General features: G+C 44.7%; 1 protein-coding gene across 1 annotated transcript in view; it reads right to left on the bottom strand.

The window, feature by feature from the left end:
• The window catches only part of LOC143996262 (mitogen-activated protein kinase kinase kinase 3-like), a 251,446-nt gene that overhangs the window by 184,100 nt on the left and 40,435 nt on the right, over positions 1 to 26,911 (bottom strand). The gene's annotated exons all lie outside the window — the stretch shown is intronic.

Raw genomic sequence — 26,911 nt, 5'->3', positions numbered from 1 at the left:
TTTTTGCCATAAATGCAATGTCCTTGTCACTGCCTGAGGGCTAAAAGGACAGCAAAAATAATCTTATCCTTCTTTACAAAACATCTAATCCCAGCAGCCTACCATGTAATAGTGCAAGAACTCTTTCGCATGTGGGGTCTGCTCCAATCAGTAGGGGATCCGTGAGCTTACCAGTGTTGTGTCACACCTATGCAGTGTGCGTTTGATCCGTTTCTGCAGTGCGTTTTGCATTTTTGCACACTTTTTTATGCGTTTTTGATGCATTTTGCATTCTTCATTTGTCTCAATTTGTTGTTGGGCAGATGAAAAAATGCAGCAAAATCACACTACATGCTTTTCTGCAGCTTCTCCATCGAACTCTATTGAACCACCCTAAACAAATGCGGCGGCTAAAAAAAGCATAAATGTGAACATGTCCCATAGCAAACCATGTTAAGGCTCAGTTTTCACCTAAGCATTTTTTGGTGCTTTTTGCTTTTTACAGGAACGCACTGCAGTTAATTGAACATGGTTTTCCTATGGGACACGTTCTATGCTTTTTTGAGCCAATGCGTTTTTGGAAAGGGTCAGATACTTTTTTAAATGTAAAATTGTGTTTTTTTGGTTCAAATGACTTCAATGGAGAAACTGCAGAAAATAATGTGGTGTGTTTTTGCTTTTGGCCGCGTTTTGTAATCTGCCCAACAAATTGGCCAAAAAAAAAGCATTAATACAAGACACATGAAAAATGTGGTAAAAGCATGTGTGTAAAAAAATGCAAAACGCACTGCAAAAAGCACTGCAGAAACAGATCAAACGCAAACTGTATAGGTGTAAACGAAGCCTTATTAGACTGTGGTGCATTTCTGCAAAAATGCAAAATGCACTAAAAAACGCAAACATGTAAACCAGGCCTAAAGCCGTTTTTTTTGTTTTTCATGCATTTTTTGATGCGTATTGCTTTTTTTTTTTTTTTTTTATGCTTTTTTTGGGGGAACATTAAAATATGAAAAAATCGCTGCAAAAATGCACTACATGCTTTTCTGCAGCTTCTCCATTTAAGTCTATTGAATAAAAAACACACCATTTTGCTTTGAGACCAGGCCTACTTTTCAGAGTTTACGTTTAAGTTAAAATTTAATTTTTTTGCTAGAAAATTACTTAGAACCTCCAAACATTATATATATATTTTTCTAACATCCTAGAGAATAAAATGGCGGTTGTTGCAATACTTTCTGTCATATTGTATTTGCACAGCGGTCTTACAAGCGCACTTTTTTGGGGGAAAATTACACTATTTTGAAAATTAAAAAATAAGACAAAATTAAAGTTAGCCCAATTTATTTTAATATTGTGAATGATGATGTTTTTGGAATCAGTACTACGTATCCTATACACAGTATGGGGGGGCAGGATCTGGGGGCCCCCTTGTTGAAGAAGGTTTCCAGATTTCAATAAGCTATCCCCTGCACCCCCACAACCACGGGCCCAGGGTTTTAAGGCCCTGTCCTCATCAACATTTGCCCTTCCCGTCAAAGTGCCCCCCCCCCATGTTGATGGCATGTGGCCCGATATGATGGTCTGTTGGACTAGATGCTTTGATAAGAGCCTGGTATAACTTTTTTCCGTGTTTTTTGGCATTGGGTCCCCCGTAAAATCCATACCAGACCCAAAGGGCCCCCACTGGCTCCTTAACCACTTGCCGCCCGCCCACTGTCAAATGATGGCAGGGCGTGGTGTGGCTTTTGTTCTGAGTCATATGATGGCCTCCCAGAACGACCACTTTCCCCCGCCCCTGGGGGGTGCGCAGCACAGCGATCATGGCCTCGCCGTGTTGCTAGGACATGGCGTGATCCCAACCATGTGATTGGCTGTGTCCAATCACAGCTGGTCACATGTAAACACGGAGATGCCAGTAATCGGCGCTCCTCGCCTTTCACTGACAGAGTGTAAGGAGAGCTGATCAGCGGCATATCCTCACAGGGGACAGCTAGGTATGTAATCAGGGCACTGATCATCAGTGCTGCTGCCCATCAATGCCACCCATCAATGCCCAGTGCCCATCAGTGCCTACCAGTGCTGTCTCTGTGCCCAGTGCCCACCATTGCCACCTATCAGTGCCCATAAGTGCGGCATATTCGTGCCTCCTCACCAGTGCCACCTAATCAGTGCCCATAAGTGCTGCTTCATCAGTGCTGCCTCATCAGCGCCCATTAGTGAAGGAGGAAAAATTACTTATTTACAAATTTACTGACAGAAATGAAGAAAAAAAATTTTTTTAGGAAAAAAATACCAAAGGAAAGCTTTATTTGTGTGAAGAAAATTATAAAAATTTCACATGGTTACAGTGTAGCATGACCGTGCAATTATCATTCAAAGTGCGACAGCGCTGAAAGCAGAAAAATGGCCTGGGCAGGAAGGGGGTGTAAGTTCCCTGTATTGAGGTGGTTAAAGTGGTTGTAAACCCTCAAGGCTTTTCACCCTGTTGCATTCTAAGCATTAAGGTGAAAAACCTCCTTTAGTGTAGCAGCCACCCAGTGCCTGTTTTACTTACCTGAACCCTGTCTTACCCGGGGTGGGAACGAGCACACCAGCTCCAGCTGGCGTCTCGTGTCCTGACTGGATAGATTGATAGTAGTGAAACCATTGGCTCCCACTGCTGTCAATCAAATACAATGACGTGGGAGGCAGGGGCCGAATCCTGCTGTCTGTGTCAATGGACGCAGCAGCAGGATATGGAAGCATGTGCCCCGAGGGAGAGCGCTTCTCCGACTGGGCACTCAAGAAGAGGAGGAGCCAGGAGCACCGCTGAGGGACCCCAGAAGAGGAGGAGCGGGGCCACTCTGTGCAAAATCAACTGCATAGAGGAGGTAAGTATGACATTTGTTTTAAAAAAATATATATTATCTTTAGTAGGGATGTACCGAAATTTCGGCCACCGAAACATATCGGCCGAAAATGCCCTTTTCGGCAATTTGCCGAAAGGAAAAAAACGACCGATAATTGAGCCGAAAATGAGACGGGGCCTAGGCGGGGCGGAGCACCACCCCCGTCCCTGGTGCCGCCCATGATGGGGGGTTTATAGCGCAGGAGAGCCGCCTCCGCCGTTTGGTTGAATAGAGCGCCGGGAACATCACAGCTTTCATTTCAATAGCTGTGTGTGTTCCCCGTCGCGCGCCGTCACATACAGCCCCTCTCCCTTGTCCGGGGAACTTTGATAGACAGATCACCCATCCAGATTGGACAAGTGATATGTCTATCAAAGTGCCTGGACAAGGGGGAGGGGCTGTATGTGACGGCGCGCGACGGGGAACACACAGCTATTGAAATTAAAGCTGTGATGTTCCCGGCGCTCTATTCAACCAGACGGTGGAGGCGGCTCTCCTCTCTCTTTGCTGCACTGGGGGCATCGCTGGCTGCATCACTGGGGGCATCGCTGGCTGCATCACTGGGGCAGCGCTGGCTGCATCACTGGGGGCAGCGCTGGCTGCATCACTGGGGGCAGCGCTGGCTGCATCACTGGGGGCAGCGCTGGCTGCATCACTGGGGGCAGCGCTGGCTGCATCACTGGGAACAAAACTGGCTGCACTGGGAGCAACATTGGCTGCACTGGGAGCAACATTGGCTGCACTGGGGGCAACACTGGCTGCACTGGGGGCAACACTGGCTGCACTGGGGGCAACACTGGCTGCACTTATCTCTTTTATCATGTCCGCAGTCTCTGACCACCTCCTGTACCATGTCGCCAGTCTCTGACCACCTCCTGTACCATGTCGCCAGTCTCTGACCACCTACCTCCTGTACCATGTCGCCAGTCTCTGACCACCTCCTGTACCATGTCGCCAGTCTCTGACCACCTCCTGTACCATGTCGCCAGTCTCTGACCACCTCCTGTACCATGTCGCCAGTCTCTGACCACCTCCTGTACCATGTCCCCAGTCTCTGACCATCTCCTGTACCATGTCCCCAGTATCTGACCACCTCCTGTACCATGTCGCCAGTCTCTGACCACTTCCTGTACCATGTCGCCAGTCTCTGACCACCTCCTGTGCCATGTCGCCAGTCTCTGACCACCTCCTGTGCCATGTCGCCAGTCTCTGACCACCTCCTGTGCCATGTCGCCAGTCTGACCACCTCCTGTTCCATGTCGCCAGTCTCTGACCACCTCCTGTGCCATGTCCCCAGTCTCTGACCACCTCCTGTGCCATGTCACCAGTCTCTGACCACCTACCTCCTGTACCATGTCGCCAGTCTCTGACCACCTCCTGTACCATGTCGCCAGTCTCTGACCACCTCCTGTACCATGTCGCCAGTCTCTGACCACCTCCTGTACCATGTCGCCAGTCTCTGACCACCTCCTGTACCATGTCCTCAGTCTCTGACCATCTCCTGTACCATGTCCCCAGTCTCTGACCACCTCCTGTACCATGTCCCGAGACTCTGACCACCTCCTGTACCATGTCCCCAGTCTCTGACCACCTCCTGTACCATGTCCCCAGTCTCTGACCACCTCCTGAACCATGTCCCCAGTCTCTGACCACCTCCTGTACCATGTCCCCAGTCTCTGACCACTTCCTGTACCATGTCTGCAGTCTCTGACCACCTCCTGTACCATGTCACCAGTCTCTGACCACCACCTGTACCATGTCTGCAGTCTCTGACCACCTCCTGTACCATGTCTGCAGTCTCTGACCATCTCCTGTACCATGTCTGCAGTCTCTGACCATCTCCTGTACCATGTCCCCAGTCTCTGACCATCTCCTGTACCATGTCCCCAGTCTCTGACCATCTCCTGTATAAAAATATTTTTTAAAAACAGTAATTTTCGGTATCGGTCAGTTTCGGTATCGGTTTCAGTTTTCGGCCTAGTGTATTTTTCATTTTTGGTATCGGTTTCGGCACCAAAAAAACGATTCGGTGCACCCCTAGGATATCCTTTAACAACCGATGACTTATAACTACTGCTGACAGCAGGGATGAGTCACTGGTTGTTAGGATACCGGTGGATGCCGGCTCCTAATAACCACCACAAATCGCACACAAAATCGCTTCAAAAAAACGAGGATGAGATTTTGATGCATTTTCACTTGACGTCTATAAACCACAAATTGCACTGCATCACACCAAAGTAGCACAGGACCCTTCTCTAAAGTCGCATCGCAGCTGCGCTGCATTGATGTGAACAGGCACCATTGGAAGCAATGATATTTCCAATGTCATGTGCAAATTCAGTGCGACCCAAGTCACATCTGAGATCGTATCAGTGTGAGCCAGACCTAAGGTGGTTGAGAAACACTGCTCTGGACTGTGGAATGTAAACAAATTACTAGTAATTATGTCAGTATTATTCAAAAACAATTGTGAAAAATGCAGAGCAATATATTTGTATGAACTATGATTTAAATTATGTCATACATCCCAGGAGTCTTCAGTAGGGGAAGAGGGGAGGAGGGTCTTTCTCAGCTAAGCACACCATCTCCTGTTTGCATCCTGAGATGAGGGCAGGTGGATTCCAGGAAGTAAATGCTACATGAATCATGTGCCCCTACTCAAGATGGCCATTGCCAGAAATGCTAGGGGGGTGTTTCTCAAAGTGATTTCTCAACAAAATAAAATTGCTTTGAATAGTAACCCCTACCCGACCAGCCATCGCAGTTGTACTGCGGCAGGTTGGCTCCCCTGGGTGAACCGACGTAGCTGTATGTCGGTTCGCCTTTTGAGCACTAGGGGGCGCGTGACGCCGGAGCCAATGCGCATGCCAGGTTGCAGAAACGGAGATCTGTCAATGTAAACAGACAGATCTCCGTGCTGTCAGGGGTGAGGAGAGCGATCTGTTGTTCATACTAAGTATGAACAACCGTCGGTCTCCTCACCCAGTCAGTCCCCTCCCCCCACAGTTAGAATCACTCCATAGGGAACAAGTTGACCCCTTGATCTCCCCTTGTGTTAACCCCTTCCCTGCCAGTGACATTTATATAGTAATCAGTGAATTATTATAGCACTGATCGCTGTATAATTGTCAACGGTCACAAAAATGTGTCAAAAGTGTACGATCTGTCTGCCATAATGTTACAGTCCTACTGATAAAAATCGCTGATCCCCGCCATTACTAGTAAAAAAATAAATATATATATATATATAATAATAAAAACGCCATAAATCTTTACCCTATTTTGTAGATGCTATAACTTTTGCGCAAACCAATCAATATGCGCTTATTTCGATTTTTATTACCAAAAATATGTAGAAGAATATATATCAGCCTAAACTGAGGAAAATATGTTATTTTTAAAAAAATAATTGGGGATATTTATTATAGCAAAAAGTACAAAATATTGTGTTTTTTTCAAAAAACTTGCTCTTTTTTGTTTATAGTGCTCAGATGAAGTGTAGTTCTGCTTTAAGAGGATGTAGGTAGGTGGTTTCTGTATAGCTGTGCTTTCCAAAATTGCACATTTTGTGAGTATCTGAGCATCTGTAATTATGTAGGTGTAATAACGGAAATTAGATTTTGATATTGATTTTGCCTAAAAAAAAAAAAAAAACGTACAATACAATGCTGGTGCTAGCCACCAGCAGGGAACAAGGCTAGACTTGCTACAAGCAATCTTAGTTTTAGTCCAGGAGTTTGATCAGCGCATCCCAGATATAGTTCTTGGTGAATAAGATACTGAAAGGGTTCAAATGCTTTACGGTCCTCAGGTTGTAAATTGTGATTTTAGCAACAGATTTATATGACCGACCGTGCTTTTAATTTGATTATTAAGTATTAAAAACTTTATCTGAGATGTGCTGGTCCAACTTTTCAGTCTAAGAATCCTTTCCCTCTAAAAGAAAGCTAAACTACGCTGCAGGCAAAACCCAGCTGCGATTTGTGGTTCAGCAAGAGCAGGACAGCCATTGAGAACAAAACTGTGGCTACATTTTTTTCTTTAAGATCCATTCATTGTAAAGGAAACGTCTAAACCATAACCTCCAAGTAATTTCCACTCCGTCTGCTAGGCATCAGATGGCTCTGCAGCAGTCACAGCTTTGGGGTTTCCTGTCTGCAATTACGCACATATCCTGCCGGCCAGTGAGATAACACTGGGGTTTCTTTGTGGGCTATGCTTCTAAATGGCACAGCCGTTACTAAGCAAAATATAGCTCCCACTCAGTGCTCAATATAGAACACAGGGACAATAAGTCACTTTACCTTAATTGAGCAAAGCACAAAAGAGACCCCTAAAAGTGCACCTCATGTACAACCAGCTAACGTCTAAGTTTCTTGTTCAATAATTTTTATTGTAAATATAGCAAAGGTAGTCAGTAATACAAATGCACCTAGTCCTCCCCGTGCAAGGGCCACGACTGGCAACATAAGAAGAAAAAAAAACTTGAGCGGACATAACAGCATAGGCGAAGGAAGAAAGGCCTCCTTCTCAAACAGGCACATCTAACTTAAACAGACATATATGTAGTTTGGGGAAAACCCCATATTTGCCAAAGAAGCCAGGACATGTGTGACCTCTTAGTGGGTAGTCCTGGACACCAATAGGCAGCTAAAAAGGGCTGAAAAAAACCATCAAAGGAGAGAGCAGAAAGCAAGACAGGAGAGAAAGGTAGGATAGGAGAAAGTAAGGTGAGGAGTAGAGGAGGGGGGTTAGGGACCCGGTGTTGCCAGAGACAGCAATTAAAGTCTACCCACGCTTGCCAAGGGAAGATCAGAGAAAGCATACCTCAACCATGGTTGCCAGATCTTAAGGAATTTAGCGTGCGTGTCATGCAGTTTCAGTGCATTTTTTATTAAGATGACCACAAAACTGCAAATTCCAACTGTCTTGTAGAGTGCCCAGGATTTGACCAAGTCCCTTAAAGAGGAAGTAAACCCTGATGGGTTTACTTCCTCTTTCATTCCCTGCAAAGGTAAAGCATAATGGACTACTATGCATCGCATAGTAGTCCATTATGTGTCACTTACCTGACACAGGAGCCAGCGAAGTCACCGCTGTCCCCTGTAGTCCGGCGCATCCATCTTCTCAGTGGGTCTCCTGCTCCGCCGCTGTCATTCGGCGAAGCCGTCACTCCCGCGCATGTGCACGGGAGCCGCCACTCGCGGCATATCGCCGTTGAACGCGGCGCGCTCAGTGCGCCTGCGCGCCGCTGTCTATGGCGCAATGCGCCGTAGACAGCAGTGCCTGTCTTTGGGCAAATATCTCCTAAACCGTGTAGGTTTAGGAGATATTTCTTGGACCTACAGGTAAGCCTAGATTAAGGCTCAAAGGTCAAAGTTGGTTGTAAGGGTTTACAACCACTTTAAAAAAAAAGTTACACAATAAAAAAAGAAAAGAATAGACAGTACAGAAAAGGTAAGGGAGTGTGAATCCAATTATTTTTGGTTCATACATATATATGTGAATCGGTTGCATTTTGAACCGCAACCGATTCGCATAACATGTGAACCAGACCAGTTTTCAATATATGCGGACGGGTTGCAGTGTGAATTAAAAAAGGGTCCTGTGTGTATTTCAGCCTGGTTCAGCTGTGTTTAAGTATCAAATTTGCATCTGAATCGCTGAGTTCAAACCGCACTGGACTCTGCACGAAAACTGGACCTGCATATATATGAACCGAGCCTTAGATGGTAAGAACCACCGTTAATTTTGACCTGGAAGCAGGGTGGAAAAAAATCAATGATTTAAAAAAAAAATCTGATTTTTATCAAATTTATTTTAATCAAATGTTTTTTATTTAAGTTTTCTATTTAAGATACATTACTAGTTTAGTTTATTCAGCATGAAACAAAGCTTAGTTATGTAGCATGAGTAGGAGTGCCACTGATTAAAAAATTCACAGATCGAATCGTTCTTCGGATCAGAGTCACAGATCGGATCATCTTTCGGATCAGCAAATAATAATTGAGTTTGCAAAAACCTGTGAAAATTCCAACACCATATAGTCCCCACTGTAATATACATCTCCCCCACTGTAAAATTGGCTGAGCATGGCTGGGTACGGCTGGGTATCGCCGGGTATGGCTGGGTATCGCCGAGTATGGCTGGGTATTACCGAGTATTGCAGGGTATGGCCAGAGTATTGGCAGGGTATGGCAGAGTATTGGCAGGATATTGCAGAGTATTGACAGGGTATTGCAGAGTATTGGTAGGGTATGGCAGAGTATTGGCAGGGTATGGCAGAGTATTGGCAGGGTATGGCAGAGTATTGGCAGGGTATGGCAGAGTATTGGCAGGGTATTAGCGGGTATTGGCAGGGTATTGCAGAGTATTGGCAGGGTATTGGCAGGGTATTGCAGAGTATTGGCAGGGTATTGCAGAGTATTGGCAGGGTATTGCAGAGTATTGGCAGGGTATTGCAGAGTACTGGCAGGGTATTGCAGAGTACTGGCAGAGTATTGGCAGGGTATTGCAGAGTATTGCACGGTATTGCAGAGTATTGAAAGAGTATGGAGGGATGGCTGTGACTGCACTTGTCACAGAGCAGTGCTGTGGGCACTACACATGCAGCCCACAGCGCTGCTGCCATCCAATCTCTCCCCTCCACTGTACAGATCAGTACACAGAGAGGAGAGAGGAACTGGCGTCATCATGATGCCGGTTTGTTTACAAGTGATCGCTCCGTCATTTGACAGAGCCATCACATTGTAAACGCCGATGGGTGCACCAAGATGGCCGCCGCTTCAGAACTAGGCCAAAGCCGCAGCCTTTCCTAAGGCCGAGATCGTGGTATGTGCCGATCCGAACGGGGTGACCCGTTTGGATCATGGATCGGTGACGATCCGTTGCACTCCTAAGCATGAGGCTGTATAATCTGCAATATTTACATTTCTGGTAAACTCATTCAATGAATCCAAGCTCTGCAAGCTGAGATAACATGCACTGCATTGAGTCATTCACACAATTTCACAGTAAGTAAGATAATACAAAGTTCAGGAATATTCCTTTATCCCATTGTTTTGCAAATCTATGTACACTACAAACTGTGTGATTGAATCGGTTCTGACATTGCTGTTTTACTAACCTGACAGCTTATTATTCTAAATAGGAAACCTTTATTTTGTTTGCAAACATTAAAGATTCTAACAGCAAGAATAAGTTCTTACATTTAAAGAGCACCAGTCATTTCAGATCCATCATGGCAGTGCCTGTTAGCGGGCATCCACTCACCTGCTGCCGCCACGTCCCTCACCTTGTTGTGTCACTGCCGCATCATCAGCTGTCCCATTAAAGTGAATGGGACTGTCGGTTAGTCAACACCTGGGCAGAGGAGCCGCTGCAGGACAGAGATGACAGTTGCTCTTTAAAAATTATGATTTAAATTGAGGTGATTTAAAGTGGTTGTAAACCCACCAAAAAAAAACCTGCAAGACAAAGGCATAATGAGCTAGTAAGCACAGCATACTCAAATACTCACCTTATATCGAAGCCCTCGCAGTGGTCCCAGCTAAATGTTCTGTCCAGTGACATGACTCCCGGAGTTACTTCCGGGTTTCGCAGGCTCCAGCACTGTGATTGGCCAGAGCCGCGATTACGTCACTCCTGCACATGCACGCAGGAGCTGCCAGTAACGAGCCGTTGCTTCAGTGCGCATGTGACAATGATCATGATTTAAATTCTGACTTAAATTGACTTGATTTAAATCAAATCCACCCTGCCTGGAAGTCCTGAAAATACTACACTTCCTGTCCCTGGGTGGCTACATTACGTCTACACTGTATCTATGGAGGGGCCATGGTTGTCCCCCTAGCTTGCTCTCCTGATATGGACTACAAACATATCTATGCAATTTCCTCTACATTACATGGGAGGATAAGGAAATGTATTACAGAAGATAGCTAGGAAAGAAGATATTCTTTTGCGCAGCTCACAGAAAGTGTCAAGAATACTGCATTTCCGGCAATAATAAAGTGGTTGTAAACTGCCAATTACAAAAATAAAAATAAAAAAAGAAACCATTCCAGGCAATGGCATAATGTGTTAGTATGCATCGCTGAGAGGGCTGTCTTCTGGTCTTTTGAGCTCCGGCTACTTGACTGGTCAAAACCGCAATGACATAACTCCTGCACAAGTGTGCTGGAGCCGCCATTACTGCCATGGGCTCTGAAGGTCCAGCACTGTAAGCCGGACCTTCGGAGCGCATGCGCCGATGACGTTCCTTTGTTTTAAAATTTTGGAGACCCATACTCTAATTAATATTTTCCTCCTCTGTCCCAGAGTAAGTCCTCAGGTTGGCTGCAGGTTGGGCACTGGGGGGCTGGAGAGTTAGTAATAAATGACTGAAGTCATTTGGAAGATACAACTAGTTTATTTTTGTACACATTGAAATGTGAGCTTTTAGGGTAAGCTTTTCTATATATATAAAAATTTATTTAGCAAACTTTGGTAAACCAGAACACCGTTTGTAAAGTGGTTTGTCAAAATAAACTACCACATGTATAAAGTGTAGGCACCTACAGCTACATGCTTAAAGTGTTAGTAAACCCACAACAGTAAAATTTGTGTCTATATGCAGTAAAACATGCTTGTTATACTCACTGTGGAACCTAAGGGGTTAATCATATGCATTGTGTAAAAAAGGCTGTTTGATCCCGTCTTCTCTGATCCCCCCCTTCTCCCAAACTCCCCAATCCATCTCCTGATAGTACAGAGCCTTGAGGGCACTCTGCACATGCTCAGTTGGATGTGTATTGCTAAAGAGTTTTTTTTTTCTTGGGATGGTGCATGTGATCAGCACAGGGCCAATTAGCACTGTCCAGACAGAGGGTCAGGGGACCTGCAGCCTCATAGGACAGTCAGAGGAGAATGAAAACTCCTCCTACAAGCTTTAACCCAAGACACTCATAGAAATCACAAGACTGCTATATATACTGCTGATGAGAAAAGGTATTTAGCCATTTATATTTACTAAAATAATTGCATTTCTATGTTCTGTGTACTGTGGGAGAGCAGATATAGTGAATGCAGGGTCCTGGGTTTAGTAACACTTTAAAGTAGCATTCAAATACCAGCCTGTCCTTTATTTCCCGAGAGTATCAAAGCTTCCCTGCTCCTTCCTGTCCGTGCACATTCCAGTTTGCCAGCCAGGCAGCTGATCACATTCAGTGACCAAGAGACAGAAGGTGGGCATTATACAGAAGTGTGGGAACCTTGCCTGTTTGACTGGCCCAGCATTTAATCACAACGCCATGCTTTTGCAGCATGTGCAGAAACCTACAGCCTGTACTTTACACCTGCATCCGTTTTTAAATGAACACTGAAAGAAATATGGAGCGTTGCCACTGCTAATTTACATCTGAAAATACAACTCATCTACCCGTCATGCTGATCCAGTCAGTCACCTCCACAACTGATAATTTCATTTTTGGTAGACTCCATAGTTAACCCTTTCATGACTAAGCCTATTTTTGGAATTTGGTGTTTACAAGTTAAAATCCATATTTTCTACTAGAAAATTACTTGGAACCCCCAAACATTATATATATTTTTTTAACAGAGACTCTAGAGAATAAAACGGCGATTGTTGCATTATTTTATGTCACACGGTATTTGCGCAGCGGTGTTTTAAATGCAACTTTTTGGGAAAAGGGACACTTTCATGAATTAAAAAAAAAAAAAAACAGTAAAATTAGTCCAATTTTTTTGCATAATGTGAAAGATAATGTTACGCCGAGTAAATAGATACCAAACATGTCACACTTTATAATTGCACGCACTTGTGGATTGACGACAAAGTACGGTACCTAAAAATCTCAATAGGCGACGCTTTAAAAAATTTTTACGGTTACCAGGTTAGCGTTACAGAGGAGGTCTAGTGCTAGAATTATTGCTCTCGCTCTGACAATCACGGCGATACCTCACATGTGTGATTTGAACACCGTTTACATACGCGGGCGCGACTTCCGTATGCGTTTTCTTTGCTTCGCGAGCTCGCGGGGACGGCGGGCGCTTTAAAAAAATTTTTTTTATTTATTTTATTTATTTTAAAATGACTAAATTGTTTAAAATAAAAAAAAAAAATTGATCACTTTTATTGCTGTCACAAGGAATGTAAACATCCCTTGTGACAGTAATAGGCGGTGACAGGTACTCTTTATGGAGGGATCGGGGGTCTAAAAGACCCCCCACCCCTCCTTTAGACTTCAGTGTATTCAGATCGCCGAAAACGGCGATTCTGAATACCGGATATTTTTTTAAAACCGGTGCCATTGGCAGCCGAGTAAACGGGAAGTGACGTCATGACGTCGCTTCCGTGTTTACTATGAGGAGACTGGAACGAAGCCGATTACGGCTTAGTTCCAGTTACTCCCCAGCGGCCGGAGGCATCGGATGGCGAATCGGTGCTCCCGATCGAGCGGGAGCATCGGTAACAGCGGCGGGAGGCGGCGGGAGGGGGGGACGTCCACTCCCGCTCCTCCGGCATAACAGCCGAGCGGCTTTTAGCCGAATGACAGCTACAGCGTGGACCTGAATTTCCGGGAGGCCGTCTTAGGATGTCCTCCCCTTTGCGTGATCCCCACGCGCCCCCTGCAGGGCATGCTCTGATCACCGAGTCACCGGCCCCTTACCACGTGATCAGCTGTCAGCCAAGGACAGCTGATCACATGTGTAAACAAAAGCTCGGTAACGCTGACAGCATGAGGAGAAAAAAAGACAATCATCGGCTTATGTTCAAGGGACATCGGTCCCGAAGAGGAAGGAGGCACATCTGCCTCCTCCTCTGCCAGTCAGTACCCCCTACCAATGGCCACCAGTGCCCCCTATCAATGCCCATGAGTGCCATCTATCAATGCCCACAAGTGCCACTTATCAATGCCCACCAGTGGTGCTAATCAGTGACTCATCAGTGCCACCTAGCAGTGCTGCCTTTCAGTGTCACCTACCAATGCCGATCAGTGCCCATAACTGCCACCCATCAGTGCCCATCACTGCCACCTATCAGTGCCCATCACTGCCAGCTATCAGTGCCACCTATCAGTGCAACCTATTAGTGCCACTTCTCAGTGCCCACCAATGCCTCCTATCAATGCCCTTCAGTGTCACCCATCAGTGCTGCCTATCAGTGCCCACCAGTGCAGCCCTATTGTGCCCACCAGTGCAGCCCATCGGTGCCCATCAGTGCAGCCTCAACAGCATATATAATATATATATTTTTTTTTTTAATTCTGTCTTTTTAATAAAAATAAAAAAAACACAGAGGTGATCAAATACCACTAAAATAAAGCTCTATTTGTGGTGAAAAAATTATAAAAATTAAATTTTGGGTACAGTGTTGTAGGATCGCAGAATTGTCATTGAAAGTGCATCAGCGCTGAAAGCTGAAAATTGATCTGGACAGGAGGGGGGTTTAAGTGCCCAGTAAGTAAGTGGTTAAAATGGAGGAGCTGGAATAACAAAGATGGATAGCAAAACCCTACACAGAACATAGAAATGCAATTAGTTTCAAATGGTCAAGAACAAAGTATGGAATTATGGCATGCAGGAAAAAAAAAGACATAGGAAGCCAGGTGCTGACTCAACTAACAAGGTTCCACTTACAACTATAACAAAATTTTTGGTATCTTCATTTTTTATGAAAAATTATACTTATTTTTTTAGCAGTTATTATAAGGTTTTTTTAGGCTCATGTCTATATCTGAGTAGTAAAAAATGCAGCCAGAGACCCTCCTGTTCTTGTACTGAACGATATCCTTATTACGGTGACTTCACTGCCAACTGTGTTACTGGAACAGAGCAGCAGAGGAAGTGTGCCGGAACAGAACTGCTGCTGGAGTCCAGTTAATCACCAGAATGCTGTTTGGAACATTTTAAAGAGATGACCCCTTTTTTCGGTATCTTTGTTTGGTCAACACAACAATTTCCTGCATTCTGAACAGAGGGAATATTAGAGATTCTTTGTTGTATCCAGCTATCATTTTCTTCTGTGTTCTCACAGTCCCTGACTCATCTCTACAGTGCGATTTCCTATATAGGCCCCCTAAAAATGCTTGAAACTTCATTTATAGAGAGGTTTCATCTCACTACTGAACACTATCTATGTTTGGTTGCTCCTTTTTGGTTCATTCAAGCAGGGTACAGTGCCATGGAGTGCTATAACAAGAAGCACAAAGATTACAAATTGTGAAGAATGAATTAGAGATCCTTTTTTTACAGCTGTACATTTTAGATTAATAATCTTGTAAGCAGGGGAACTAGAGGTCAAATTGGCAACATTCTTGGAATCATGGAGAAAGCAAGCAAGTTCCAGAAGAACGTCTACTTCTGTTTTATTGACTACAGTAAAGCGACTGTGTCGATCACAACAACATGTGACAAATAGTAGGTCAAGAAGCAACAGTTAGAACAGGACATGGAACAATTGAGTGGTTCAAAATTAAGAAAGGAGTGCGACAAGGATTTATATTGTCACCCTACTTATTTAACTTATATGCAGAGTACATAATGCAAAATGCCAGGATCGACGAATCACAAGCCGGAATTAAGATTGCAGTGAGAAATATCAACAACATGTGATATGTAGACGATACCACACTAATGACAGAAAGTGAAGAACAAAAGAGACTCTTATGCCGCGTACACACGGGCGGACTGTATGGCGTACTTAGTCCGTCATACAATCCGACGGACAGTCCGTCATACTTTCGAATGAATGGACTTGACCACACACGGATGCACAAACAGTCCGTCGAAAGCTTGCGCGATGACGTGTACAGCACGTACGACGGGACTAGAAATAGGAAGTCCAATACACAGCAATGCACCCTTCCGCCGTGTAAATCCTTTCTGAGCATGCGCCATTCTTAGTCCGTCGAACTAGCCTACTGACGAGCGGATTGTCCGCTGAAACCAAAGTATGATGGACAGAATTTCGAAAAATCCGAAATACTTAGTACGCCAGACTGCACGCTGAAAAAGTCCGCTGAAGCCCACACACGAGCGGACTGTCCGCTGAAATGTGTTTCGACGGACTAAGTAGGCCATACAGTCCGCCCGTGTGTACGCGGCCTTAATGAAGGTGAAAGAGGAGAGGCCTGAAATTGAACATTAAGAAAACTAAGATCCCATCACTCTTTGGTAAATAGAAGGTGAAGAAATTGAAACAGTGACAGGTTTTATCTTTCTAGAGTTCAAGATCATGGCAGACGGTGACTGTAGCCATGAAATTAAGAGACGCTTCCTTCTAGGGAGGAAAGCACTGGCAAACCTAGATATCAGAGACATCATCCTACCGACTGTATAGTCAAAGTCATGGTATTCCCAGTAGTAACCTTTGGCTGTGAAAGTTGGACTATAAGGAAGGCTGAATGCCGAAGAATTGATTTGAATGATGGTGTTGGAGAAGACTCTTGAAAGTCCAGTGGATGGCAAGAAGATCAAACCAGTGAATCTTGAATGAAATCAATCCTGAATATTCACTGGAAGGACAGATCCTGAAGCTGAAACTTGGAAACTTTGGCCAAATAACGCGAAGAGGGGACTCACTGGAAAAGACCCTGAATCTGGGAAACATGGAAGGAAAAAGAAGGGGACGACAGAAAACAAAGAAAACAAAGATGGATAAATAGCATCCTCTCAACAATGAACACAAAGTTAAGCAAGTTTCGGGAGGCAGTGGAGGACAGAATAGCCTGGCTCGCTATGATCCATGAGGTCACGAAGAGTCAGGCATGGCTAAATGACTGAACAACAACAAGCTCCTCCCTTGAGGGACTTCATCTATCTTAGAGTATGAGAATTCTTTAGATTAAAGGTCACACAAAACCGAAGAGAAAGCAGCTTTTGCACAGAATGGGCTTGAAGTGATTGTAAACCCTTTGTTTTAAATAATAAACATGTCATACTTGCTTTCTCTGTGCAGTGGTTTTGCACAGAGCAGCACTGATCCTCCTCCTCTCAGGTACTCCAGGCTCTCTCCCCCCACCGAGTGCCTACCATAGCAAGGTGCTTGCTATGGGGGCACTCATGCAATCTTGCTCCTGAGCTGGCTCTATGTGTCCATAGACACACAGAGCGTGGCTCAGCCCAGCCCCTCCCTCCTCATTGGCTGTGATTGAAAGCAGCGGGAGCCAATGGCTCCCATTGCTGTTTCTGAGTCTATGAGGGGGGAGAAAGCCGCTGCTTATGTGCATACCGCTGGATAGAGATCGGGCTCAGGTAAGTATAAGGGGGAGCTGCACTTCAAACCTTTAGCCTTTACAACCAGTGTGTTTCCACATTTGCAGTCAACTTTGATAAACCCCTACTATATGTTTGTTATGCATTCCCATTAACACAGAATACCTAAAAATATATTGTTTTTTAATGTTTCCCCTTTTCAGATATGAACTCTATAGCAAGCTTGTATTGTTGAGAATAGCTTTTCATATGTAATTAGGGGTCAGACTTAAGGACAGATTGTTAGGTGCATTAACCTCCTTAGCGGTAATCCCGAGTGTGGCTCGGGGTGGATTTTCAGTACCAAAAGTGGTAACCCCGAGCCACATTCGGTGATCGCATTGCAGGATCCAGGCAAAAAAAAAAAAACCTTGTCCCCAGGATCCTGCGATGTCTCCCCGTGTGTGTGAGCCGTCCTCCACCGGATCTATCACAGTGCCGAGCCCCATTCCGTGCGAGCATTACGACACACGGGGACGGAGCACGGCGCCATATTAAAAAAATGAAAAACACAATACATATACAGAACACTGTAATCTTAGAGATTAAATTACTGCATCAAATTATTTCACCTCCCTTTTGTCCCTAGTGGTTTGTCCAGTGTCCTGCATGCAGTTTTATATTATAAATACTGTTCTTTGTGCCTGGAAACTGGAGATTGTCCATAGCAACCAAAAAGTGTTCCTTTACATCAAAAGCAGTTTTAGATCAGCTAGAAAACAGCGATAGTAAATTAGAATCACTTGCAGAATTGAGAGATAGTGATTTGTGGGGAAATTCATCATCAAACACTGAAAGTAATGACAGCGACAATTCTGAAAATTTCTGTGTTTTTGATTTGATTACATTATTTAATAATTTTAATTATATTATTATTATTTGTTATAATTATTTATAGTTATTTATTATATTATAATTTATGATTTTGTGTTTCAAACTTTATCATACCCAGGATGTCTACTACTTGTTTGTACAGATTTAAGTGAGTTATTCCTAAGAATTACAGACCTACAATATAAAACGCCAAGATCTACCTTCACTTCCTGTCCCATAGCCAAACAGGAAGTGATAAGAAATCCCTGAGGGAAAGGGAATGCTTTAAGGACCCCCAGGTCACCGGAAACTAGTGTCCACATTGGAAGAGCTCCCCTCTATTACTTTTCTAAGAACAACCCAAAATGTGGGGTTTTCTTTTACTTTCATGTTCAATAATAATGGCAAACAGGACAAATAGAGGGTGAATCTCCTTAACCACTTGCTTACTGGGCACTTAAACCCCCCTCAGTCCCAGACCAATTTTCAGCTTTCAGCGCTGATGCACTTTGAATGACAATTGCGCGGGCATACAACACTGTACCCAAATGAAATTTTTATCGTTTTTTTCCCACAAATAGAGCTTTCTTTTGGTGGTATTTAATCACAGCTGGGAGTTTTATTTTTTGCTAAACAAACAAAAAAAGATGCAAAAAAAAAATAAAAAAAATAAATCATGTTTAATAGTTTGTTATAAAATTTTGCAAACAGGTCATTTTTCTCCTTCATTGAAGTGCGCTGATGAGGCGGCACTGATAGGCTGCACTGGTGGGCACTGATGGGCTGCATTGGTGGGCACTGATGGGCTGCATTGGTGGGCACTGATAGGCTGCATTGGTGGGCACTGATAGGCTGCACTGGTGGGCACTGATAGGCATAGTTAAGGCAGCACTAATAGGCACAGATAAGGCGGCACCGATGGGCACAGATAAGGCGGCACTGATGGGCAAAGATGGGCACGGATGGGTGGCACGGATGGGTGGCACGGATGGGCACTGATAGGTACCACTGATAGATGGGACTGATGGGCACTGATAGGTGGCACTGATAGGTGGCTCTGATAGGTGGCACTGCTGGGCACTGATGGGCGGCACTGCTGGGCACTGATGGGCACTGGTAGATGACACTGATGGGCACGGATATGTGGCACTGGGGTGCAGCACCTTTGTTGAGGCAGATTGTGGGCACTGCTGGGTGGCACTGTGGGCACTGCTGGGTGGCACTGTGGGCACTGCTGGGTGGCACTGACGGGGGGAACAAATTTTTTATTGTGTATAGTTATGAGGGGGCAGGTGGGCACTGGCAGGGGGCAGGTGGGCACTGGCAGGGCTGGCCGTGATCGGGACTGATGTCCCGATTACGGCCGCCGGTGATCGGCTTTTTTTTTTTCTCCTCGCGCTGTCAGCGCGAGGAGGAATAATAGCCGATTACCGGCTCCGTTATATCACATGATCAGCTGTCATTGGCTGACAGCTGATCACGTGATAAGGGCCCTTGCACGGATCGATGATCAGGCGAGTCTCATAGACTCGCCGATCACAGAGCGTAGCTCCTCAGGGGGCACGCAGGCCGCTCGTGAACGGGACTACGTCAATAGACGTAGTCCCGGAAAAGGAGATCCGCGCTATAGCCGTCATTCGGCTACAGCGCGGGTCTCAAGTGGTTAAAGGGGGCACAGAAAGCAATAAAAACTGTCAGGGTAATAATCTCCACTCTATCCAAAACAAAACAAAAAAATCTAGTTTACATCTTATAATGAAGATCTGCCAGCAGGTACAGACTGGCTTGATTATGGTAAATAATTTTTTTAAGTTAGGCTATGTGAATGAGAACATATAACAAATATACACTATATAGTAAGTGTTATCACAATTTGACTACACAAAAGGAAATATACTTCAGGGGTAAATTCTTTCCTCTATGCACTTTCTCAAGTATAACTTATCAATCACTTAGAAAGGATATCAGTGTATCTGGCAACTGGGGTAAGCACTGGACAGTTAGCTTAGGGCAGCAGGAATTTCAACTTCAGCCCTGTATATAATTACATAGGCAACATACAAGCAAGGCCTTTAAAGAGGTTGTAAGGTTTAGTGTTTTTTCACCTTAAAGTGGTGTTGCCACCAAAAAAATAAAACTACTTAAAATTCATAAAAAAATTTTTAAAAAAATAATTGGCAAAAAAAAAATTTTTTACTCACCTCTAAATACCGGTTGCTAGGGGGTCCCTCGTAGTCTGCCTTCTTCATTGCCCGGGCTGGTGACATCACTTCCCCTCGCGCCGCACATTCACCTGGGACCTGTCATGTGTCCCAGGTGACTGTACGGCGTATCACGGCGCCCTGCGCCGCTCGCGCATGCGCAGTGGGTGCCCGGCTGTGAAGTCACAGCTGGGTGCCCACAGTATGCATGACGGCGCCGCGAGCGGAGCGGGGAGCGAGGGGGGGCTTCGTTCCCCCGCATCGCTGGACCCTGGGGCAGGTAAGTGTCCGATTATTAAAAGCCAGCAGCTGCAGTATTTGTAGCTGCTGACTTTTAATTTTTTTTTTTTAGGGGGTACCCCACTTTAATGCATCCTATCCATTAACCACTTGACCACTGGGCACTTAAACACCCTTAATAACCAGACCAATTTTCAGCTTTCGGTGCTCTCGCATTTTGAATGACAATTACTCAGTCATGCAACACTGGACCTATATGAAATTTTTGTCCTTTTTTTCACACAAATAGAGCTTTCTTTTGGTGGTATTTAATCACCGCTGGGTTTTTTTTTTTTGTGCTATAAAAGAAAAAATACCGAAAATTCTGTAAAAAAACGAAATTTTCTTTGTTTCTGTTAGAAAATTTAGCAGATTAGTAATTTTTTCTTCATAAATTTTGGCCAAAATTTATACTACTACATATCTTTGGTAAAAATAAGTACAAATTGGTGGATATTATTTGGTCTTTGTGAAAGTTATAGAGTCCACAAGCTATGGTGCCAATATCTGAAAATTGATCACACCTGAAGGACTGACGGCCTATTTCAATTCTTGAGACCCTAACATGCCAGAAAAGTACAAATACCCCCCAAATGACCCCTTTTTGGAAAGAAGACATTCCAAGGTATTTAGTAAGAGGCATGATGAGTTTTTTGAAGTTGTCATTTTTTCCCACAATTCTTTGCAAAATCAAGATTCTTTTTACTTTTTTTTTTTTTTTCACAAAATTGTCATATTATCAGGTTATTTCTCACACACAGCATATGCATACCACAAATTACACCCCAAAACACATTCTTCTATTACTCCCGAGTATGGTGATACCACATGTGTGAGACTTTTACACAGTGTGGCCACATACAGAGGCCCAACATGCATGGAGCGCCATCAGGTGTTCTGGAGCACCCAGGACAATTCTGACATTTCTCTCCTACATGTAAAAATCATAATTTATTTGCTAGAAAATTACATAGAACTCCAAAACATTATATATGTTTTTTTAGCAAACACCCTGGAGAATACAATGGTGGTCTTTGCAACTTTTTATCTCGCACGGTATTTGCGCAGTAATTTTTCGAATGCTTTTTTTTGGAAAAAAAACTGTTTTGTGCTTAAAAAAAAAAAAACACAGTAAAGTTAGCCCAATTTTTGCATAATGTGAAAGATGAAGTTACGCTGAGTAAATAGATACCTAATATGTCACTCTTCAAAATTGCACAGGCTCGTGGAATGGCGGCAAACGTCGCTACTTAAAAATCCCCATAGGCGACGATTTACATTTTTTTTACTGGTTATATGTTTTGAGTTACAGAGGAGGTCTAGGGCTAGAATTATTTCTCTCGCTCTAACGTTCGCAGCGATACCTCACATGTGTGGTTTGAACACCGTTTTCATATGTGGGCGGGACTTACGCATGCGTTCGCTTCTGCATGCGAGCACATGGGGACAGGGGCGCTTTAAAAAAAACATTTTTTTTTATTGTTCATTTTACTTTATTTATTTTAGTTTGACATTTTTTTCCCCAAAAATAATTTTTTTGATCACTTTTATTCCTATTACAAGGAATGTAAACATCCCTTGTAATAGGAATATGGCATGACAGGTCCTCTTTACAGTGAGATGTGGGGTCAATAAGACCCACATCTCACCTCTAAGCTGGGAAGCCTGAAAAAAAAAAAGATTCTGGCTTTGATCGTATTAGCGATTCGGTAGAAGCACCGGAGGGCGGAGGGCGGCGGGAGATGTCTATGGCTGGGTATTGCAGGGTATCACCGACTATGGCTGGGTATCTCAGAGCATGGTGTTGCAGAGTACTGCGTTGCAGAGCATTGCAGGGTATTGGCGGGTGTTGCAGAGCATTGCAGAGTGTTGCAGGGTATTGGCGGGTGTTGCAGAGCATTGCAGAGTGTTGCAGGGTATCGGCGGGGGTTGCAGAGCATTGCAGAGTGTTGCAGGGTATCGGCGGGGGTTGCAGAGCATTGCAGAGTGTTGCAGGGTATCGGCGGGGGTTGCAGAGCATTGCAGAGTGTTGCAGGGTATTGGCGGGTGTTGCAGAGTGTTGCAGGGTATTGCAGAGCGTTGCGGAGTGTTGCAGGGCATTGCGGAGTGTTGCAGGGCATTGCGGAGTGTTGCAGGGCATTGCGGAGTGTTGCAGGGCAATGCAGAGTGTTGCAGGGCAATGCAGAGTGTTGCAGGGCATTGCAGAGTGTTGCAGGGCATTGCAGAGTATTTGCAGGGAATTGCAGAGTATTTGCAGGGAATTGCAGAGTAATGCAGAGTATTTGCAGGGAATTGCAGAGTAATGCAGAGTATTTGCAGGGAATTGCAGAGTAATGCAGAGTATTTGCAGGGAATTGCAGAGTAATGCAGAGTATTTGCAGGGAATTGCAGAGTAATGCAGAGTATTTGCAGGGAATTGCAGAGTAATGCAGAGTATTTGCAGGGAATTGCAGAGTAATGCAGAGTATTTGCAGGGATTTGAGGGGTTCATTTTCGGTGAGCAGCGATGTGGGCACTGCAGATGCAGCCCACATCGCTGCTGACACCGATCTCTTCCCCCTCCGCTGTACCGATCGGTACAGAGAGGGGGAGGGAGGAACCGGCGTCATAACATGACGCCGGCTTGTTTACAAGTGATCACTCCGTCATTTGACGGAGCGATCACGTGGTAAACGGCCGCGATGAGCGGCCGTTTACCGTGATTCGTGATGCGCCGGGTCCACTGGACCCAGCGGTCACGGATGCTCTCGTGTGCGCGCCCCAGGGGGCGCGCGAGAGCAGAATTCTGGGAGGCCGTTAATTAACGGCCTCTTAGAGTTAAACAACCGCCCTGATGCCGTTAATCGGCAATGGGCGGTTGTTAAGTGGTTAAGGTGAAAAAACATCTGTCAGTGACCCGCCCCCCAGCCCCCTGTTTCACTTACCTGACCCCTCAAACTTGTCTCACGGGGGCATGCTGCCTCTCTGCCTGGGATTCTTGGCTGTTGATTGGATAGATTGATTGCAGCGCAGCCATTGGCTCCCGCTGCTGTCAATTAAATCCAATGATGCGGCCGCTGGGTGGAGGGACCGATTCTTGTATTCGGCATCTATGGACGCTGAATGCTGGACTCAGGAGTACGCCCCCAAGGTAACCCCCTGGGAGAGCGCTTCTCCTAGGGGGTTATCTAATGCAGGGAGCAGCCGAGAGAGCCACAGAGGGACCCCAGAAAACCAGGTTCAGGGCCACTCTGTGCAAAACAAGCTGCCCAGTGGAGGTAAGTATGATATGTTTGTTATTTAAAAAAGAAATAAAAATGATCTTTAGTGTCACTTTAAGTGTATTTACACCTTTGCAGTCTCAGCACAGTGTTGTAATGTTATCACCCTAAGACTGGGTTCACACTGGTGCAATGCAGGAAACCCTGCGAATCCTGTGTGGGTTCCCGCATCGCACCTGAATCTCAGACGGTTCACACTGACATCTGCGAACTGCTGCGGGTGTCAATGCAAAGTTAATGACACCCTCAGATTGGTTCGCAGATCGCAGCACAAACTGTAAAATGTAGAATGGTACATACAGGAAACATCCATGTGATTCGATTCCAGTGTGAACCAAAAAAAGGGTGCTCTATCATTTTGTTTGGTTCGAATGTGATGCAAATTCAGCCATACAAAATGCATGGCTGAATGCGCATTGCACAGACATCACATGTGATCTACACAGCAATGCAGTGCGAATCACATGTTATGTCTGTGTTCACACTAGTGTGAACCCAACCTAAATCCAAACTTCCACCTTTGCAGTCAAATTTGAGAAATCCCTACTATATGCTTGTAATGCCGGGTGGATTTGATTTAACTAGTAAAAAGGCTTGATTTAAATCAACTCGATTAAAATCATGGTTTTTAAAGAGCAACTGTCATCTCTGTCCAGAAGCAGCTCCTCCTCTGACCCGCTGTTGACTCACCGACAGTCTCATTCACTTTAATGGGATGGCTGGTGACGTGACAGTGACACAAAAATGATAGGTGCTTTTTAAATGTAAGGACTTGCTGGTAGTTAGAATCTTTAATATTTGTAAACAAAGTGAAGGTTTCCTCTTTAAAATAATAAGCTGTCAGATTAGTAAAACAGCGATATCAGAACCGATTCAACCATACAGTTTGTACATAGATTTGCAATGGGATAAAGGAATATTCCTGAACTTTGTTTTATCTCACGGTTACTGTGAAGTTGTGTGAATGCATCAATGCAGTGCATGTCATCTCAACTTGCAGAGCTTGGATTCACTGAATGAGTTTACCAAACATTTAAATATTACAGAAAATAAAGCCTCATGCTACAGAACTAATCTTTGTTTCATCCTGAATAAACTAAATTGTTAATGTATCTTAAATAGAATACTATCTTTAGATATATATTTTTAATCAAAAAGCATTTTATCAAAATAAATTTGATAAAAAGTTTAAAAAATCTGATTTAAATTTATTTTTAAATCAAATTTTTTGGATTTAAATTTTCTCAAAAAAACAAAAACAAAACACTGATTTTAATACACCCTGTTATGTGTTCCAGTTCACACAGCATACATTACCTTATGCCGCGTACACACGAGCGGACTGTATGGCGTACTTAGTCCGTCATACAATCCGACGGACAGTCCGTCATACTTTCCACTGAACGGACTTGACCACACACGGATACACAAACAGTCCGTCGAAAGCTTGCACGATGACGTGTACAGCACGTACGATGGGACTAGAAATAGGAAGTCCAATACACAGCAATGCACCCTTCCGCCGTGTAAATCCTTTCTGGGCATGCGCCATTCTTAGTCCGTCAAACTAGCATACTGATGAGCGGATTGTCCGCTGAAACCAAAGTATGACGGACAGAATTTCGAAAAATCCGAAATTCTTAGTACGCCGGACTGCACGCTGAAAAAGTCCGCTGAAGCCCACACACGAGCGGACTGTCCGCTGAAATGTGTTTCGACGGACTAAGTACGCCATACAGTCCGCCCGTGTGTACGCGGCATTAGAGCAAATGCATTCTATAAAGGTATAGAGTATAAGGGACAAAGTTAGGGACAGTTCTTATTAAGATACGATGCAGAACCCAAGCATTGAGATCTCTAGTCTTTTTTTATTTTTATTTTTTTTGGACAGGCAGGGTCCAACATTAATTTGTATACTCCTTAGTGTTCAAATGTTATTTACAACTGATAATGAAATCTGCCAGCACAGTATAGACCAGACTTTTTCAATCAGGGTGCCTTCTGGGTTCTTCAGGATTCCTTGACAAAATGTCTAAAAATGGCCTCAAATTGCACAAAAAATCTCAAGCCGGTGAGTTGTAGATTTTCATTACTGAACATTTCTAAAGGTGCCTTTGTTGTAATTTGTTGTAATTTGTATGATAAGGGTGGAGTTCCTCTTTCAGCAAATAAGAAGCAGTTAAAACCAAATTCCATGGATGGTTATGTCTGCATTGTTACACCAGTCCAACTTGGATCAATATACAAGCCCAATTCCAAAAAACTTGGGAAGTTGTGTAAAAGCTACATAAAAAACAGAATGTAATGATTTGCAAATCTCATAACCCCATATTTTATTCACAATAGAAAATAGAAAACATATCAAATGTTAAACTGAGAAAATGTACCATTTTAGGAGAAAAATAAGGAAATTTTGAAATTGATGGCAGCAACATGTCCCAAAAAAGTTGGAACGGGGCAACAAAAATCTGGCAAAGTAAAGCCGCGTACACACGGGCGGACTGTCTGGCCTACTTAGTCCGCCGAAACACATTTCAGCGGACAGTCCGCTTGTGTGTGGGCTTCAGCTGACTTTTTCAGCGTGCAGTCTGGCGGACTAAGTATTTCGGAATGTTGGAAATACTGTCCGCTGGACTCGCATTTCGGCGGACAATCCGCCCGTGTGTGTGCCAGTCCGCCGTACTTTTGAAATGAGCGGACTTTTCCCGCCCGGAGAAAAGTCTGCTCATTTCGAGCGGGTATCCAGGTAGGCGGGGCCCACGAAGGAGACGTCGCTGGCCCCGCCGCCTGGTATGGACTTAAAGGGGAACCCCAACGCCGAAAAAAAACGGCGTGGGGGTCCCCCCTAAGTCCACAACAGACCCTTGTCCGAGCACGCTACCCGGCCGGCCAGGAAAGGGGGGCGAGCGAGCGCCCCCCCTCCTGAGTCGTACCAGGCCGCGTGCCCTCAACATGGGGGGTGCCTTGGGGAGGGGGGGCCGCGCGGCCCCCCCACCCCAAAGCACCTTGTCCCCATGTTGATGAGGACAAGGGCCTCTTCCCGACAACCCTGGCCGTTGGTTGTCGGGGTCTGCGGGGGGGGCTTATCGGAATCCGGGAGCCCCCTTTAATAAGGGGGCCCCCGGATACCGGTCCCCCACCCTATGTGAATGAGTATGGGGTACAATGTACCCCTACCCATTCACCTGTGAAAAAAAGTACAAAAAAAACACAACACAGGGTTAAAATATTT

Source organism: Lithobates pipiens, unplaced genomic scaffold, assembly GCF_037356315.1.
Source record: "Lithobates pipiens isolate NorthernLeopardFrog02 unplaced genomic scaffold, aLitPip1_a1.2 Scaffold_19, whole genome shotgun sequence".
NCBI lineage: Eukaryota > Metazoa > Chordata > Amphibia > Anura > Ranidae > Lithobates > Lithobates pipiens.
Note: the sequence above shows the minus strand (reverse complement) of the source record. Positions and strands in the feature narration are given on the sequence as shown.